The sequence below is a fragment of the Amblyomma americanum genome, chromosome 8 (assembly GCF_052857255.1).
Source record: "Amblyomma americanum isolate KBUSLIRL-KWMA chromosome 8, ASM5285725v1, whole genome shotgun sequence".
Taxonomy (NCBI): Eukaryota; Metazoa; Arthropoda; class Arachnida; order Ixodida; family Ixodidae; genus Amblyomma; species Amblyomma americanum.
This window is the reverse complement of record NC_135504.1, coordinates 14,759,221-14,776,256: the sequence shown is the minus strand read 5'-3', so window position 1 is coordinate 14,776,256 and position 17,036 is coordinate 14,759,221. Positions and strand designations below refer to the sequence as shown.

Below are 17,036 nucleotides of genomic sequence, written 5' to 3'. Positions count from 1 at the left end.
TTAAATGCTGAAAAATAAGTTAACCAACTTATTAGCTGACATTAGTCAACTGTTTTAATGTCCACCAAAGCAAGCGTTACTAAGCCATAGCAGCCGTCTTCCTGTCTTAAGAAGTCCATATTTAAAAACCTAGTACAAGGTGTTGTTCGGAAAACAAATAGATGTTGTTAATGGTCAAATCTTTCGAGGCAGCAGAGTTCAATAAGTGAGGAATTAAATGCCTAAATTTAAGTTTCCCGCTAAAATGTGAAATATTTCGTGGATTCTTCAAATAATAAGAGCAGTCTTCAGATAACGTTTCACTTTATACTTCGTCAGACCTTTGGCCTTGAAGTGCATTATTCTTTCATTATCAAATAGCAATAAAATGACTGTACAGAAACGGCTCGCCACTTACGGCACTGGTTAAGCTTCACACAATTTCCGTTACTATCTCGGTGGTGGTTGCCATCGCATGCACATCGTAGTGTATAGCGGGCGCAGCTCACAGCTTCCACTTCCGGACATCTCTTTTCTCTTATTTCTGTGGTGCGCTTGCAGTAGAAATATTTCTTGCCTTGCCCGCAAGCTGAAAAACAAAATGACTACCATTCAAGCCATCACACAGTGAATGTTATCTTCTCACGGAGTAAAAAGTAGCAGGTGCACTAAAAACGCTTTTAGAACGCTCCAGTCACCTTAAGAGTGCAATGCTAAAGCAATACAGGTGACTTTTGTCGCAGCGGCTACTGCAATTTTGTATTTTGCGTCAACTTTTTGCAATTGTCACTCCATCAGCCGACATATTCGGACTGTTATCTGCATTGTTAGGCGTCCGCTATACTGTGATGGTGACGGCAGTTGCATAAGTCACATTTTAAAAAATTGTTGATTGTGATTTTTCATCCAAGTTACTGTCTAGAAACTAGGTTGCTCACAACTCGGCAGTCTGATTGGGATGAGGTCACGAGGTTACGTGACCTCTCTGGACCAATCAGTGAATATCATGACACCGGACATCGGCCACATGTTTGTGGCTGGTGGTGGCGAAAACTTTTTATTCAGTGCAAACAGAATTTGCAGGCAAAAAATGGCCCTTTACATATGTGGAGTCCTTTTTCCTGGACCCCGCTGGACGAGATGGCTACTCGCGCCCGTTAGACTACAGTACATTGGGCTGCCTCCCATGCCCTTCGGGAAGTATAGGGTGTGACGGCAACTGTAACGCTAACGCATTGATATTTGTAACATGTATATGGGCGTGCGCAAAATTGTTGGTTGGTTGGTTGGTTGGCTTTTTAGAGAAAGGAAATAGCGCAGTATCTGTCTCACATATCGGCGGACATCTGAACCGCACCGTAAGGGAAGGGATAAAGGACGGAGTGAAAGAAGAAAGGAAGTTAGAGGGTGCCGTAGTGGAGGGCTCCGGAATAATTTCGACCACCTGGGGATCTTTAACGTGCACTGACATCGCACAGCACACGGGCGCCTTAGCGTTTCATCTCCATTGAAACGCAGTCCGCGCGGTAGGGTTGGAACCCGGAAACTCCGGATCAGTAGCCGAGCGCCCTAACCACTGAGTCACCGTGGCGGGTTCAAAATTGTGGCCCTGATTTTAAGCTGCCAATTGTCATGCTAAAGAGTCGCCATGAATTGTTTACTTTAGCAAAACTGTTGCCGATGTAAACAATTCATGGCTACTTTTTAGCATGACAATTGGCAGCTTTAAAATCAGGGCCACATCTGTATCTTGATACCCTCTGCATAATGCTGAAATATTGCATACTGTGTTCCATGTTGCATAATGTTACATAATATTGCATACTCTCCATACCCTGCCTAACAGCCTGAGACTGGAATGACTCTCCAACCGAAGTGGCAACCATCATCGACTTCAGCAAATTCAAAACCGCCATCGAAGATCATCTGTATTCATACTAATTGCCTTTTCTGCCCATACCTCATGTAACGTCCCTTGTGGACCTTTAAGGAATAAATAAATAAATAAATAAATAAATTATTTATTCAAATAGTAAATAAATAATTAATTAAAATAGTGTTGAAATATGCCTCATTCTCATTGGGTTTATTTCATCAATAACCTAAGTCGTTTCTTAAGTACACACACGCATCCTTTTATTCCTTCTGGAAATAGTGCGCTCTTACGCACACTTAGTTGAAGTTCTGGCTTGCCCTGTCGTATGAGGGCAGTGTTTGTCTTTCTAGGATAACTGCTTTATACTGTAACACTTTTCTCACATAGATATTGTTTTCAAAGGGCCTGCTACTGCACGAGAACTAAGAGTGTAGTTGACCTAAATACGATAACTTTTTTTTCTTAAGAGTTTTGCAAGCGATGATTCCATTCAGCGTTTGCTACTTTTAAGCGAACACAAATGTTATGGGCAGTGTAACACACCACACTTTTGATGAAGCCAACCTTCCTGTTTTTCTTCCCGGCTTTAGGCACATGCAGTGAAGACAAGATTTTGAACTAGCTGCGTTTTTCTGTATAATGTTATACGGCGGAAAACGGGGTATTTAGGTTTAACGAAGGTGGTGTGCGATCAACGCTTTGCAGAGGCAAAAATATGCAGGACTTCAAAGTACAAAAAAGAACACATAAAAGGTATTAGCACATATGGGCAGAAGACTATTTTTTACCGTCCGTGTTTATGTGGTTTTGTGCTCTAATATCCTTAAGAAACCATATAAAACATGATGCTTCATTTCAACTTTTAAAAAGTTTAACACTGATAGCTTGCGGAAAGCTGCAATAAGATGTTCTCTTATTCGAGAGATGACCAAAAATTGCATGCTTGACATCCTGGGTGTGATGTAGCTGTGATGGACATTTTCTGTCGGCGAGGGAGTGCATGTAAGCTTGGTTTTTTAAGGGTGTACAAAAATTAACCGCCAGAAAAATTCGTCTTCCTGTGTAAGTCGCATTTTTCTAGTGATGACGCATGATGATTGATTGGGAATGCATATTACAAAAAAAAAACTCGCTTCCCTGAGGAGCCGTTCATAACATGGCTCATACCATTGAGATGTTCGCGACAGCCCCGGAAGTTCCAGAGTTAGTGGGCTTTATAGAATTCCTATATCAACTATATTTTTATTAGTGGCAGGCGAGATAATTTTTTCCAGATGTGAAGATCTACACAAGAGATATGCGATTACAAACAGGCTCATTCTGTGTCTGCCAAAGCTATCTTCAACGGCCTGGAAACTTAAAGGTGCCCCAAAAATAATGAGCCATCGCTCAGCGGAACAAATATTAACAATAGATTCTATACGAGGTAGAAAGGTGTAATTTTTTAATGCGGGAGCAGCTGAAAAAGCCTGATGATATTTTTTTCTTTTGTTTTCCTAACGGCTAATGTAACGATTTGAAATTAATGCATAAATCCTGGATTTTAAATGCGTCTTATAAGTGAAGCAGGATTTCTGATGTGATGCAGCGTTTTATGTGTTGACGCCAGTAATCTCGTAGCCACTATGACGATTATATCTATTGTTTTCAGAAGAAATAACAGAACTCACATTTTACAAAAGAAACAGCCAAGAATACGCTGAGAATTAGCATGGCGCAAGTTTCAGTCCTCATGATGAGTGAACAGATCTGCAAAAAAAAAATACAATTTGGTCTTCCGAGAAATTACGTGAAAATATTCCTTGACGAATGTTTCCGATGAAGGGCAAAATATTCCTTATTTCATTATAGTGCATAACCTATATTTGTGGGCTCCTAGGCCAGATACAGAGAAAATTCGCAATGCATGCCGATGTCTCACGGCGTCAAATCGAGGATAGTGGCGGAAACGTGACACAAGTTTTCATGTCGTCCCTGCTTAATTATTCCCTACCATACTGGCCTTAAGCTCACCAAATATTAAAAGGCCAGCTGAATAGGAACACTAAACTTTAATGAAATGTTAAGCTTAGAAACGCAGAATTTTCCCCTTCCTGTGCGGAAAAATGAGGCAATACACAAGGTAAAGAGGTACGCCACTACAAAATCCCAATTACTCATCCTTGCAATGGATGCACACAAGTTGGCTCCATGAATACATCGAAAACCTTTGGGAGCCCATAAGAATGTAAGTTACTATACTAAAACCAAATCTGGCCCTGTTTTGTTCATTAGCCTACGCAGTCACACGGATGTAACCTGCACGACGTTTTTCCGCCTTCCTCCCTTCATAGCCACTGTTTTTTTTGCGTCGTAGTTTTTGATCTTTCGCTCAGATGGGTTGACTGACCATGCAATTTCGCTGCATTCGTAGCGCCTCAACACGAAGCGAGCAGAGCTTGCAGCGATGGCAGAATGTGTTGTATGATTGTGCATAATTAATGCACATAATTCATGCCCGCCAGACATAGCGCAACGTTGAGGTTTTGCAAGCGTTCTATACAGTTTCTCCTATATATGTTCACTCATTTTCTTTACTGTTCTGCGGTGCGCATCTTTGGAAACACTACCACTCAAGACAGCCTTGCCTCTCTCCAGAGCTTTCTTCATGTTTTCTGCTCGCTACCCTGCATTCATTGTTTTCTTCTTGTGTGTTGAGGCTATTCTAAAAAGCAGCAAAACACGGATGGAGCTTTAGAACGTAGAATAAAGCCCTTACGTGTATATTAGAGACTGTAGAATATCACAAAGTCGGATGATGCCCATTGCGCAGCTTCTTATAAAAAAATTCTCTTCTAACTGCCCTATGGGCAATCATTCTCAAGCTTTGCATAGATAGGGCCAACAACCAGTTGTAATAAAGAAATACTGCCGTTAATCTACGACGCCAAGTTTGCTGAACTGGAGAGCTTTGAAAAATCTTGCATGCAGAATCTCCCACTTTTCTCGTCACTTTCTCGTTCACTAATGCTCACTTTGCAAATGTTCCCTCTACTCATACAATTTCAATCTGGTCAAACTTTCACTGAGTTATCGTGGGTTTATTGTGGAATACAGCACGTAAAGTTCATAACACGGATCATTTCAAAGTTCGGTGGCAGTAAGGAACAAAATAAAGTGCTTTGCTTCCCTCGTTCCTCCATCCTGAAGAAATCATACAGAAAGTATACAGGAATTATACCGATGTAATGAAAGAATATGCATGTGAAATTTTGTGTAGAGTTCCCGAATTGCAAAATATCCTTATTAGGCGGCCTACGTTGAGAGATTTCATTGTGGAAGCGCGATTATCTGTTAAAATTAGGGTGGGGAGAGCGTGTGCTGTACAGCAGAACGGCCCAGCGCCTTTGGACTTCTTAAAAAATGAGCACTAAATCGGTTATTCATTTCAGCAATCATTCCTTCGGCAGTAGAGGAAATCAGCATAATAGATAAGCGCTGGAAAGAGAAAGGACCGTCAACACATCAATGAGATGCCGGAGAATTTTCAACATATCCATACCCTTTCTATAATTGGAGACCGCCAGTACGCGGGCACTAATCACTACTATTGAACCACGGACTAAGAGAGGAAGTCAATGGCTCACGTGGTTATACAAAAGGAAGCAAGCGGTGAAGCGGATGAGAATATGAGCTATTTTTTTCCCAGATTTTCTAATAAATAAGTCTTCTCATTACAGCTCTTTCTTTTTAGGCACGCTTCAATATGACTTCAACGATACGTTTGAAGCGCTTTCAGTGTGTTGTAAGGGCACCGCTAACCCAGAACCTCCTCGGTTTTTGGAACACTAGAGAACATGAAACGCATTTCCGAAAAGTGGCGTATTTTCCCGCCGAGTACGCTCACTGTAAAAACTTGTTCGCTCTGAAAAAGGAGAGCTGGATCACAGATAACCAGAAGTTCAACTTTCATGCGTTTTTTTCTTTGAAAATTGGGCTTGAAGCATGATGAAAGAACGAGCGAGGAAAAATACGGTCTCGTCAGGAACAGAGTAATGCAGACATCATTCTTTAACAGCAGGCACACACAGAAAATAATTTGTGCATATATTTTCATACGTTCAGAGTATATTCAGTGTAAGTGTAGTCAGCACAGGAGAACGACTGAAGGCGAATATACAGGGTTTGTATAGAAACTATAGAGAAAAGCTCCCGAAGTATAGATTTTTTAAAGATATTGGTACAATTCCTCAAAAGTCATCAAAGTACATCCCTTGAGCGTCGACACACTTTTGACTACGGTTTTTCCACGACTCGAAGGCTCTCCGGTAGGTGGATCCCGGAAGGTCCTTAAGGGCACTCGTGCAAACTTTTCTCACCGCACGTAGGGTCCCATGGTGGTGTCCTTTGAGAGAGAATTTCACTTTTGGGAATGGGAAATGGTCTGCTGGTGGCAAGTCGGGACTCAAAGAAAGTTTTGGAGTTGTCACGTGGCCGGTTATTGCCAGGTAGTCGCTTAACATGGGGAATGCGTGGCTGGTTGCATTGTCGTGATGAAATTGCCAATTTCCATGTCCTGCGATTGGTGGCCTCACCCATTTTACCCTTTTATTCAGTATTCTTAGTATTTCTTGGTGTAAAGCACCATTTACTCGCTGTCCCTCAGGTACAAATTTGTAGCGGACCACCCCCTTTGCGTCGAAGAAAACGATCAGCATGGCTTTCACTTTGACTTGCTCATTCGAGCCTTTGTTGGACAAGGTTAATCCGGAGTGTGCCATTCGGAACTTTGTCGCCTTGTTTCCAGGTCGTGTTCAAATTCCGAGTTTTGTCTCCCGTGATTTCGTTGTCCAGAAAGCCGGGGTCTTCTTCGGAGTGTTGCATAAAGTCCTCGCAAGCAGGCACTGACCTCTGTTTTTGCTCGTCCGTCAAGACCTTCGGAGCCAGTTTAGCGCCGATCTATCGCATCGTCAACTTTTCAGTGCTAATGCTGGGACCTTTCACTCTATCAATGCCAATTTCATCTGCAATCATTCGCACACTTAAACGACGGTCTGAAATCAGCACAACACGCACACGTTGCACGTTGACGTCGGTTCTTGACGCGTACGACCGTCCAGCGCGGGGCTCGTCCTCCACACACTCTTGGCCATCTTTGAAGAGCTTGCCCCCTTAAAAACTGCAGTTTGTAATATGCTTGCAGCCATGAACACTTGGCAAATCATGCCCAACATGCCCAACATATCCGTACTTGACTTGCCCAGTCTAAAACAAAATTTGATGGCGTACCGCTGTTCAATAATTCGCTGAATTTTGAGCTTGCACGCAGTCACTCGACAGGGGTCCACCAAAAACACGAGCTATCCCGAACGAGCGCTCGCAGTCGACTTGCGCTTGGCGAGTCTCGACGGTAACGTCCCCACCCCCGCGCATCCGCGGCGCGAGCGCGCTACCACGTATACTCACATGAGGAAAAATTTGTTCCCTTTACTTTTTATACAAACCCGGTACACCTATGAGGTCACTAAATACTAACTGGCGTCCAGTGAAATGCTGCCTACGGCAAAGAATGAACGCTAAAGGCCTTTTTCGTAATCTTCGTTCACGAAAAAATGGTCCTGGGTCTAATTATCTATTTCATCTTCTAGAGAGGCCAAAAGCGCACACATACTTGCTGAGGCAAGGAAAGCTATTCGGGCACCTAGATTCCACAAAATTCTTTGTGACATTTCTAACAGTCTTAAAGTTCGAGCCCTAATTTATAGAGGTGCAAGTTAGTAATGACTTCATCATTCGTTTTTGGATTTGAAAGCAGAGCGCACTGAAATAAGATAATGTCTATATATAAATCAAATCTTCGATACCTTGACCAAGTACCTTAGAGTATATAATTTTGCTTCTAAAAAAAAACAATAGCGTTGTTGGTCGCTACTTTTTAGTCTAGCTACTATTCAACTTCGCCAAAATCCACGAGGCTTTGACACGGCGAATGATTCAGAATCGTAATAAAGATCCATATCCAGTATGAAACAGTTGTCTACAGAAACTCATGCAGAACGAGGTATCGAAGCGTTCGACTGCATGGGGCCTCTAAAAAAAGGTAATGAAACTGTAGCAGCACAAGTATGACTATAAGGAATAATGATAATTGACCATATACAAAGTGCATATTATATTTAAGTCTAAGCGAACAGAAGCATGACTACCACGAAGAAATTCAGAGACTAATAATGATACACATAGCTGGTTGAAATATTGCTGCTATTGAATTTCAAAAACTTCTCCAGAGATTACAAACTGTGCAATTTACAAGTGGCAAAGCGGAAATTGTAAACACATAATATTGAAGGCAATTCTATAAGTAATAACTGTAAACAGTTTACATTGATAGTGCTCAGTGAATTAGAGCTTGATATTTCAAACCCAAAAGTTTTCCGGACAGCAAGTGATCACAAATGAATTCACTGTTTCCTTAAAATAGGTCGTAATTTAGGCAGAGGAGATGTTATTGACTGAGAACCGCGGTTGTCGGTCTTCATAAAGCAGCATTGCGGATAGAGGGAAGCATGATTTGACTATTGAGAAGTTAGAAAAATCGAATAATACAAGATTAACACAGAGGCTTTTAAGAGGATAAGATGTTACCAAGGGCAAGAATAAATGCAGGAGAGATGAGAAAAAAAATTTAATTTTTTGGATGAGCTAATTTTGTACTTTTTCCATTTCTGCGAAAAGGCTTTATACGAAGTTACCGAGCAGAATATAAACTAACTCATAAAATAAAAGCATAGGATAGTAATATGAGAAGTGTAGAGGCGGGATTAAAGACACATTTTCCGGTTATAGGCTGTTTTCATCTTTATTTGAGCAATGCCTTTGCGATACTGTAGATTGTTGTCCAAATGCGCGCCCGGGAACGAAGAGAAACGACTTGCTCTAAAAAATTATGACGAATTAAGGTGGCAGAATTAGATGACTGCCTATGATGAAAGCTCAATGCAACAAAGTTTGTTTTGTCTGATTTTATGAACAAATCATCTTGTTAGAGGTCCGGTAGAAGTCTATCTACGCATGATTTATTTTCAGACGGATATAAAAACGCATATATTTTAGTCATAAAGTGCTCTGTGAGCGCCACACTGTATGGAACTACAGAAGCTGAGACATTTCAGTAACGTATAATATAGAATAGGAAGTTTAGGGACTGCCGTAAGCAAAGTAGCGTCAGAGTACACACTTGAAATCCGAATAGTTTGCGGTGTATTTTAGAAGTATTTTAACTAAAGTGAAGGGAAGCTTGCAATACCGACTTCTTCTAATGTAATGAACACGGTAAGATTGGTACAAAAAAAATTACTGGCACTGTTGCTGAAGTTGTGAACCACCAACGCCAATGATTCTGTAGTGCACCTAGAAGTGCAGGATGCAAACGAGCTAGAAATAGCATGTCCTGAATGAAACGAGCTTCAAATGCGACGCAAGCCTTACTATAATTCGAGCTAGGCAAGCTACCAGAAAGTGCAGCTTTCTATACATCATTTTTATTTGTGAAGCAACTGCAGGATATAATAAGATGCTCTTATGCACATAATGATGAGAACAACCTAACCTTTTGTGCGTGGAAAATTTAGGTCACCATATTTTCTTGCCTCGCAGGAATTTTCTATACGTCTTGCGACTACACTCACATACAAACACGCGGCGCGCTTATCTCTTAGTAGGAGTAGTAATGCTTTCGCATTAAAAATTTCTACAATCAATTCTACACCCAGTGGTGAAACTTTCAATGTTCTGGTAAGCCTTGAAACCAGACGTCACGACGATGCACACCTTGCAAACTGAAATCAATAGCTCGAACGTGAGAATACTAGGCTACAAGACAAAATTTCTTGTAGCCGTACAGCATGAGTTACCATAACAAGTAGTACACAGATGTGTCGCTACTACATTCGAAAACACCCATAAACACAGAGTTTGGGGCTTGCTGAGTCCACAAGTTTCTCAAGTTTGTGTGAATCTTGTTCAGACGCACCGAAAGAATTGTGGAGCTGCGGCCATTAAATATTGTGGAAGAAGTTAAGGGATGAATTTAAGCGTCTATGCTTCGCGCAGCTCTTGTGGAATATCTTAGAAAAACAGTGCCAAAGAGGTTTTAAACAAAATTTCAAGATGCGCAGCTAAACTTGATGAAGTTGTATTTCTTCAGATTGGAAGTAATCTCCTGCGCAATGTTTTTATCCGTTAATTTTGTGCAAGGAAGTAAATCACGATTTCCTGTTCACAATCATGGTAGTGGAAAAACAGCCATCACAAATTATTTACTATTCAATGCCCAGAGGCGCTCAACAGCTAAACCATATCCTTTTCACTGAAACAGGTTTAAAAAAATAATACTAACCGTTTCTCCTTCACTGGCTTGCTTGAATCCCGCGTGGCTACTTTTGTTGCTCACTGTTAGTGGAGCCAGCCCCTGACTTAATTATATAGATCCCTGCCACCGTCTGCGATTCAGAAATCTCGTTATTTTTTCTAGCTATGTGTAAATAAACTTCTTGTTATAAATTATTTTTGAACGATTATGAAACAAAATTGCTTTGCAAATTCCAAACCCGACCTCTGGGCTTACATCGTTAAGTAGTATGGCGCAACTGCTGCGGGGGTATTATGCTTCACTCTGTCAGAGCTCAGGGGAAGGAATTATTAGCCGTTTAATAGTGAACAAGACAAATGATAGTTTGAGGCATACAATTTAAGAAGAAAATTTAAGAAAAAATTGGCAGTGGCTTAGCTCGGCTATCTCAGGATATTCGTAGCGAAAGATTAGGCATAGCTTGGTTAGCCTTGGTTAATCTTGATTGCAAGTCCAGGTTAGTCTGTCTGGCTAGTTATTGTCACGTGGTTCATCACTTGGTTGGTCACGTGACCAATCACTTGGTTGGTCACGTTGTGCGGTGCGACCACGGTGGGAATGCGACCACGGTGGCACTGCGAGTTCGTGGCCAATGTAGCTTTCGCTACAAAAAACAATTATTGAGCTTAGTCTATGTTGCTCAGCATTGCGTTTAGGCTGGATTTCGCGTTAATTGAGAGAGTGCCCGCCGACCACTGGCTCATTCATGAAGATTATGTGCCGTGTTTTGTACCGATAGGTACATAACGCTAGCATTTCGAGCCTTCAACGTGGAGGCGCCGTCGCGGTAGCGGCGCAGCCACGGCGTGGCGGCACCGCCACTGCCACGTGGTCACGTGGCCACGGGGTCACGTGGAGTGGAGCAGCTGGCAACGGCCTGGTGCCGTGGCTGGTCACGTGGTTGGTCGCGTGACCAGCCGCGTGGTTGGTCTCGTGGTGCGGAGCAGCTGCTGCTACCGGTAGTGCAGCACGCCGGTGAAACTGTGCTGCAACAGCTTCGTCAAGTGGGACGAAGTTGTGGAAGGAACGCCCAGATAAACGGAGCGGCGAAAGACTGGCTTTGCCATTCAACCGAGCAAGCTCCACTGGGCCAGCTGTAGCTATCGCGTCACTCCGTGTTTAACTAGAGTTAACCAGGTTTAACCAAGTTCATCATCATCATCAGCCTAAGTCCTCTCATTGTAGGGCAAAGGCCTCTCCCATGTCTCTCCAAGTAACCCTGTTCTTTGCCAGCTGCGCCCACCCTATGCCTGCGAACTTCCTAATCTCATCTGCCCACCTAACTTTCTGCAGGCCCCTGCTACGCTTGCCTTCTCTTGGAATCCACTCCGTTACCCTTAATGTCCAGCGGTTATCTTGCCTTCGCAGTACATGCTCTGCCCAAGTCTATTTCTTGTTCTTGATTTCGACTAGGATGTCATTAATACGCGTTTGTTCTCTTACCCATTTTGCCCGCTTCCGGTCGCTTAACGTTACACCTATCATTTTCCTTTCCATGGCTCGCTGTTTTGTCCGTAACTTAAGCTGAACCCTTAACGTTAGCCTCCACCTTTCTGCCCCGTAGGTGAGTACCGGTAAGATACAGCTGTTGTATGCTTTTCTCTTGAGGGATATTGATAACCTCCTGTTCACGAGCTGAGAAAACCTGCCATAAGCGCTTCACCCCATTCTTATCATTCTAGCTATTTCCCTCTCATGATCCGGATCAGCTGTCATTACGTGCCCTATGTAGTTGTATTCCATTACCACTTCCAGCACCTTGTTGGCAAATGTGAACTGCTTCTCTCTTGCAAGACTGTTGAACATCGCTTTGGTTTTCTGCATGTTAATTTTTAGACCCACCGTTTTGCTCTGCCTAACTCGTTTATCATTCTTTCAAGCTCATCTCTTAAATGACTTAGAAAGGCAATGTCATCAGCGAATCGCAAGTTACTTAGGTATTCTCCATTAACTCTTATTCCCAACTCTTCCCAATGCAGGCTTCGGAATACCTCCTCTAAACAGGCGGTGAAAGGCATTGCCGAGGTCGTGTCTCCATGCCGGACGCCCTTCCTTATTGTAATTTTGTTACTGACTTTATGGAAGACTATGGTAGCTGTACAGTCCACACACACACACACACACACATATATATATATATATATATATATATATATATATATATATATATATATATATATATATATATTGACGGGTGTACTTATCTTTATCGGCGACCACGTTTCGCCGCCTAACAAGCGTTATCGCACAGCGCGGGACGCACCTGCATCTAGCCGAAGTTTCTGGCAAGTCATCGATGCTTCTTTTCGCTGTCCGTGGTAGCCGAACCTTATGTTATCTGATTTCATCGCCTCTCGCGAATGGTGTAGAACTTTGTGGAAGGCACGCGGGTCCCAAGGATTAGTCTGGAACATTCGACTACTGATATATAACAGCCGACGCGCTTGACCCGCGGATCAGATTTTCGACGATCGCCGACCGTGTTCGCCGCTACCGTTGTGCTTTAAGTGTAGCCTCTTTTTGTGGGCACATGTTCGCCCAATAAAAGTTAGTTTCGTCTTTCACAGTATTGCTACTGTGTTCTTCAACGTCACCACCACGTGACATCGTGCCCTTTCTTATGAATTAAGATTATATTTTCTTTCTCCCAAGCTTCTGGTACTGTCGAGGTCATAAGGCATTCCGTATTGCAATCTGCACACGAAATAGTCGGGGATTTGTGAACGCGGTGCGTCGACAGTGGTGCGCCAGACAGCACAGCGCTCCGCGTGCCAGCCCAGCGTTGCACGTGTGCGCGTGCGAATGGTGTGTGCGAGGTGACGAAGAGCGTGGCGAGCACGAGGAGCGGAGAGTGACGCGTCAGAAAACCGAGGTGTGAAGGGAGCCAGCGCAGCAGAGATCGGGTCATTGAAGCGTGGTGGTGGCAGCTGTCGGACATTGGGTTAGTGCAACCTACGTAATTACCGACACAACTCTCCTGCGTAACAGTGTAGCGTGGAGGTGGCAGCCATCGGACGTTGGGTGCGTGCTGCCGTGACCTCCCTTGGATCACCGACGCAAGCCTCCTGCGTTCCTTGCAAGCGTGGAGGTGGCAGCCGATGGACTGAGGGTCTGTGCTGCCGAAAAGCACTCCTGGATAACCTGCATTAAGCCTCCGGCGTTTCGTGACGCCGTCGACGCCGACGTGGCTACATTTTTCCTGCTGCTGCCAAGTTTCTGGGGCTGCTGACGGGAATCCACCGGCGCCTTCCTGCAGTTCTCTCCGCTCTTACTAACCCGGCTCCCTTCGGCCGCTTCCTTCGACGCAGCGCCAGCGACGCGTCGCACTACATCCACCCTCGTCCGCCCTGTCTGCAAGGCATCCCCGCCTCACCTGAGGCGCTCGGTACCTAGTGAACTCTTTCCTTTATTCTGTAGTGTTGTACGCGTGTTGAGTGTGTTTTTCTTGTTTTCGTTTCATATCGGCTCTTTTCCTTTAAATTATAAATAAGGCTTTTTTTGTTTTGTGTGATCTCTGTTGTTTCGTTCGAACCTGCACGCGACAGCATTCAACTTCGGAAAGTCGAGGACGCGTTACCGATTCGCGGCAACGTATACAGGGTGGCGAGATTTTATAGCAGAATTCACCCTCCATCTTTCAACAGATCTGCTGTTACTAGATCCTCGGGGGACGTGTCGGGGACACGTTACCGATTCGAACACGCTAGCTGTGCGATTACGGGAGCGCGAGCAATAGGGACTCTGCCAGCTTGTTCTTATTATGAAGCGTCGCGAGGGAGGACACCTCTTGCGTAAATCGCACAGCCAGCAGCTGCGTCGCTGCCCCGTCACCTTTTCAGGGGAAACATACCGGGCTAAATGATCTGTTAGTTCCTATACAGGACGTTTGAAAGCCCTGCAATCGCGTCGCACAAGTGGGCATGTCACATGTTAAGTTTTTTATTTCATGGGCATTGGCAATGAGCAAAAAACAAGCTGACACGTAATAGATGGAGAGTGAAGGATTGTTCCAACGAAAGTTTTGTTGACCGTTCTACAACTTACTCATTGACCTTATTCGCTTATCTTCGTTGATTGCGAGGTTGGTTAGTTTATATCCCCAAATTGCGCAATTAAGCACAATACATAAAATAATGTGAGTTGCTCCATACAATAGCCAGCAGCACGCTTTTGATCGCGCCTTACGGTTCCTCACCGTATTTATAAACCCTGGCTAAAGTTAGCTGGGGCTTCATGTATTTATTCATATATACATACTGGCAGATATTTCAATCACCTCAGTCGGCAACTAAATTTTAAAAAAATTCGAAATAGCGAAAATTTAGGGTCTAAGCACCATAGCTAAAAGCAGTATCAACTGAAAAATTTAGCAATGATTGTTGCTACTAGCGCGTACCCTGTCAAGCATACGTCTTCGAACCTCGTAGCATATCAAACTGTTCGCTGCCTCAGTCTCTGTAAGAAATCGCTACTGAAAGCTCAGGGCCACATGCAGCCAAAAAGAGCTCAGAGTGAACAACGTCAGCTAAACGAAACCAACTGCAAAAATTTCAGTTCCACGAGAGAAACCTCTGCAGAAAACATACTTCACGCTGAGCTGAAGTTCCGGACAAAACTTGGGAAGGTAGAAAGCTTACCATGGGCCAAAAAAAGTATCTGTCTGTGAGCGACGATTTTCCCGTAAAACAACCGCACACAACGTTTCTGCATGGATCTCTATAGCCTTGTAAAATTAACTAAAACTACTTGTTCAGTTTATTTCACGATGAGTGGTATCAATACAAGCTGTGGTAATACAGCGGCGCAAAACTAAAGTCTACGCCGCGAGATTTTCCCACCGTCACTTTCATCGCAGGATTTGAGTGTAACAGATGTACGTTCAGCCTTCATCAGGACCATGGAGTAATTTGTTGGTGACATCGAAATGGGTTAGAGAAATACGTATTCTCATGAAGGCGACCAGAGGATACAGTAAACTATGGGCAAATGAAGGAATCCCTACATGCTACTTATATTAATTTCAAACTTTACAGCACCCGTTTAGCGCTATCACCTAGAGCATGTAGTCTAAAAGCTGCTGTATTTTTAAGCCTCAGGAAGGATGGGAATGAATGTCTTTCTCATTCGCCAATCAGCTTTATCAGCAGGAATGCTATATGATACGGCCTTTTGATCCCTTATGTAATGCGTAATGCGGAAAGCGTGGACACATTTAAAGCGAGTGGTACTGTCAAATTTCACTGAAGATATAAATAGGCATAGAATGCGGCGTCCAGAAATTGTGACAGAGTGTATAAACCTGTATCCAGTCCCTTCTGTTTCCAGCTATTGCTTCCCACTGTAATCCTTGTTATCTTCTCCCTGTCCCTTTATTTTCGGCTCCAACAGCTAAAGCGCTAAAGATATTAAATAGCAATTGTCTCGGTTGGCAACGTCTTTTCTCGCTTGATGTAATTTTTTCAATAATAAACCACCACTACTACGACTAAGAATTTATTCCTCGATTCTCAGGAGCTCCTTTATCAGTTAACATTGAACTTAGCTCCCCAGCCACAAACCATACCGAAGCATCGGAAATTGCAAACGCTCATTCCGGATAAATCACACTTGAAAGAGTTTAAAGGAAACGCACGTACGGCTTTGCTACACCTCAGGTAGACTCTCTGTCTTTGAAAAGGCAATAGTTTGTAGCCCTTGCTCAGCCCACTTCACTTCATGAGAAATTTAAAGGGAAAATACAACAGTGGATTAATGATGCCAACTTAAACCTATGCAGTAGAATGAAGTGTTCTATAATATGCTCATCGAAGAGCAAACAGTTAGCAGCATAGAACTGCAGATATAGAGAAGATTCGCACAGAGAAAATCACTTGACTTTGATCAAGACATAAACAACGCAAATGACGTACTGCAAGCCACAACGCTTTAAAAGCTCACATGATGTCTACTGTGCCTCTTCGAAGGGACTATAAGCGTGACGATGTTTTGCGCGGTATGTGAGGCAGTGTCTTGCATTGAAAAGCTTTGTACTCAATGGTCGCTTTCTTCGGTTATACCTCCACCTTAGACTACTTCAATATGAGGTCACGAAAAAAAAGATGACGCTAGTATAAGGAAGTATCCCAGTACTGTATTATGCCTAAATTCGGAATTAGTGGCATTGTTGGTGCTAAAAAATGATTACGCATTTTCATGTGTGCTCTTTCAATTTATCCTTCTTTTGCTATCTAAAGGTGGTTCAACTTACAGGCAGTCCTTCTTCTTCTTAGCGGTCTTATTGTCCTTCAGGATCCAAAGCTGTGCATGAGTTCAGGAATATATGCGAATTGAATGCCGACTACACCAACGGAAACCTTAATATCGTCGTGTCGCACGGTGCTGTCTCAGTGATGGCTCTAACCAATCACATAATCTGTTAACATAGAAGTACCGGCCTTCTAGAGCTCACATGCGCGCCTTTCTGCGCGAGCAAACTATTGGCGGCAGCTGCGGGCGAACGCTTTATTTCTTGATGACCTTTTTGAAGCCCTCATCTAAGGCATCCAAGGCCATTTATCAGCAAAGGACAAGATGAATTCGCAGTTAAGCAACACTGTATTAACTATACAACCGCAAAAAAATGCAGAGTAGAAAAATTTAAAGAATGAGCAGACTGCAAGTTGTGAGCGATGCACTCACAGACGTTGTTCTTTGCACAGCTGTTATTTGCTACCACGTGCGATGGGTGGGTCTTGTGCAAGTTTCCAGGCATGAGGGCACTGCATAAGTTTTTTTTTGCACCCAAATAGAGAT

The 17,036-nt window shown here is 43.3% G+C and overlaps 1 protein-coding gene and 1 long non-coding RNA gene across 4 annotated transcripts in view; both read right to left on the bottom strand.

Moving 5' to 3' along the window:
- LOC144100077 (uncharacterized) overlaps window positions 1-17,036 on the bottom strand; it is a 276,109-nt gene that overhangs the window by 218,340 nt on the left and 40,733 nt on the right. The gene's annotated exons all lie outside the window — the stretch shown is intronic.
- On the bottom strand, window positions 525-16,621 carry LOC144100695 (uncharacterized). The gene is made up of 3 exons (XR_013307806.1): window positions 16,492-16,621; window positions 3,526-3,604; window positions 525-568 (listed from the first exon to the last, which is right to left on the bottom strand). It is a non-coding gene; the product is annotated as an uncharacterized LOC144100695 (long non-coding RNA).